This window comes from Homarus americanus, unplaced genomic scaffold (genome assembly GCF_018991925.1).
Source record: "Homarus americanus isolate GMGI-L3 unplaced genomic scaffold, GMGI_Hamer_2.0 scaffold46807, whole genome shotgun sequence".
Classification (NCBI taxonomy): domain Eukaryota; kingdom Metazoa; phylum Arthropoda; class Malacostraca; order Decapoda; family Nephropidae; genus Homarus; species Homarus americanus.
Genome location: NW_024716620.1, coordinates 200,001 through 203,300, shown reverse-complemented (window position 1 = coordinate 203,300; position 3,300 = coordinate 200,001).

The following is a 3,300-nucleotide window of genomic DNA, read 5'->3' as shown; positions in this document are numbered from 1 at the left end:
AGTTCACCTATTGTAATGGAGAAATGGAGGCGGTCGAGCAGTGTCAGCCCCATGTTGATTTCTTATGTATGCACCCTGTCCCCCCATGTATCACGCCCCCCCCACCCATGTATCACGCCCCCCCACCCTCCTTTCTCCATATCTTCTTTTCCCTAACTTTTACCTCTCCCTCTCTCCTTTCTCTCCTCTCCTCCCTTATTCTCCCTCTCCCTCCCTCCACGTGTCTGGCTCTCACTCACTCACTATTAATGAAGTTATGAAGTTGGTGGTTTACTCTCCCCGGTGTCGACCAAGCAGCTGCTCTCCCTCTCTCCCTCTCTCTCTCCCTCTCCTCTCTCTCTGCCTTTCCGCTCTTCCTTTTCTTCTTACCCCCTTACTCTTTTTCCTCCCCCTCACTTTCCTTCCCTTCCCCTCTCTCACTCTTCATTTCTCCCCCTTCCTCTTTCTTTCTCCCACTCTCTCCCTTCTCCCCCTCTCCCTCTCCTTCTCCTTCTCTCCCTCTCCCTCTCCTTCTCCCGTCCTTCCCACTCTCCCTCTTCTACTTACTTCCTGTTTCTCTATCTCCACTCTCTTTTGCCTACCTCTCCCTTTTCTCTCTCCTCTTCCCCTCCCTCCCTCACTCTTCATTCCCCCCCTCCCCTTCTCTACCCTTCTTTCTCTGCCTCATTCTCTCTTCCTTCCCCTACCCTCTCTCTCCTCCTTCCCTCTCCTCTCCCTCTCTCACCCCTCTCTGTCCTCCTTCCCCTCCTCTCCCCTCTCTACCCTCTCTCTCCTCCTTCCCTCTCCTCTCCTCTACCCTCTCTCTCCTCCTTCCCTCTCCTCTCCCTCTCTACCCTCTCTCTCCTCCTTCCCTCTCCTCTCCCTCTCTACCCTCTCTCTCCTCCTTCCCTCTCTCTCCCCTCTCTACCCTCTCTCTCCTCCTTCCCTCTCCTCTCTCTCTACCCCTCTCTCTCCTCCCTTCCCTCTCCTCTCTCTCTCTACCCTCTCTCCTCCTTCCCTCTCCTCTCCTCTCTACCCTCTCTCTCCTCCTTCCCTCTCTCTCCCCTCTCTACCCCTCTCTCTCCTCCTTCCCCTCTCCTCTCCCCTCTCTACCCTCTCTCTCCTCCTTCCCTCTCCTCTCCTCTCTACCCTCTCTCCTCCTTCCTCTCCTCCCTCTCTACCCTCTCTCTCCTCCCTTCCCCTCTCCTCTCCCCTCTCCCCTACCCCCTCTACCTCCTTCCCTCTCCCCTCCCCTCTCTACCTCTCCCTCCTTCCCTCTCCTCTCCCTCTCTACCCTCTCTCTCCTCCTTCCCTCTCCTCTCCCTCTCTACCCTCTCTCCTCCTTCCCTCTCCCCTCCCTCCACTTGCTTTGCTGGAGTATTGACCTTAGCATTCTGTTATCAGGGCACACCCCCCAACTCCCCCCTCGCCATGGCTACACTGTTATATTGACCACACTGTTATATTGACCACACTGTTATATTGACCACACTGTTATATTGACCACACTGTTATATTGACCACACTGTAATATTGACCACATTGTTATATTGACCACACTGTTATATTGACCACACTGTTATATTGACCACACTGTTATAGTGACCACACTGTTATATTGACTACACTGTTATATTTACCACATTGTATGTATGTATGTATGTATGTATGTATGTATGTATGTATGTATGTAAGGGTTATTGATAGTGTTGTGTCTATTGTATTGAGCATATAATATTTTACTTTAGAAATTAATTAAATAAAAATCTCTCTCTCTCTCTCTCTCTCTCTCTCTCTCACGTGACCTGACCTAATCACTGGAGAATTCATAGCCTCTCTTGCCGTCACCTAATCACCACTTGGTCTAAGAGTTACGGTGACGCTAATTCATAATAAATACTGCATCGATATGTTTACGTCTGGGAAGGGTAAATGACGTCATATTACCAAGCTGTCTTAGTGACGTCACATTACCAGCTGACTGAGTGACGTCATATTATCTTTCTCGATGGTGATTGGTTGTATCTAGTTGATTGAGTGACGTCATATTATCTTTCTCGATGGTGATTGGTTGTATCCATATGATTGAGTGACGTCACTTTGTTATTTTCGACGGTGATTTGTTGTAAATAAAAAAAAATAGAGGATTCAATTTTTTATTTTTTATTATTATTTTCTGAATGTAAATGAGGAGAGTCATATTAAATGAGTATTTCGCGGTGCCACACACACACACACACACACACACACACACACACACACACACACAATTACAAGCTGATGGCTATTCCCACATTTACATATTTTCACGTTAACCTGAGCAGCCACATGTACATACCTGGCGCCTGCAGGACACTAATAACATCCTACACACGTGACATTTACAGGGAGGGAGGAGGAAGGAGGGAGGGAGGATGGAGAGGGTAGAGGCAGGAGGGAGGAGGAGGAGGGGGCAGGGAATGGGGATTGACGCAGGAAAAGGGTAGTAAGGGGGATGGGAGGAGGGAGAAGTGAAGGGGTATGGAAATGAGACGGAAGGAGGGTAGAAAGGGAAGGGTGGAAGGGAAGTGGAAGGGAGGGAGAGGGAGTGTAAGAGTAAAGGGTAATTCCCATACTGATAATCCTGACTCGTGGGAAAACTATAGCGCGTCGTTTTAATACAAGGTAGGAATTTCTCAGTTTTGATGACAGTTTCCCCCCTTCCCCTAGAATTCCCCCTCCCTTAATCCCCCCTGGGTGTGATAATCTCCCCTTTACCTCCCCCCCTCCCTCCACACCGCCGTCACCCCTGAACTTAGTTACACTCGGTGAAAAGAACAAGTTGATGAGTGTTGATGTAGAGGATCGGATTCCACCTTTGAGTCACCTGAGGAGGATCAAGACACCTTATACCACCGTCAGTATAGATTCCAACAGCTTCCTTCGTTAGGGTATAGGGTTCATTATACAGTACATGTAGTGAAGAGGTGAGGGGGGGGGGAGGAAGAGGGATAGAAGGACAGGGAGGGGAGGGGGATGAGAGGGAGGGGAGAGGAGAAGAGGGAGGAGGGAAAAGGAAAGGGAGGAGGGGGATGAGAGAGGGGGAGGAGGGAGGAGGGAGGATTTAGGGAAGCCACCCCTGATTGTGAAGACTATCACTATAGGGATGTTAATGTTTTAGTATTTTGACGCTCGTATGTGAATGCACATGTGTGTGTGTGTGTGTGTGTGTGTATTTGTGAGGGCGCGCGTGTATATATGTGTGCGCGTGAGACGCACGTGTATACATAAATATGTGTGTGTGTGTGTGAGGGCGTGCGTGTATACGTGTGTGTATGTATG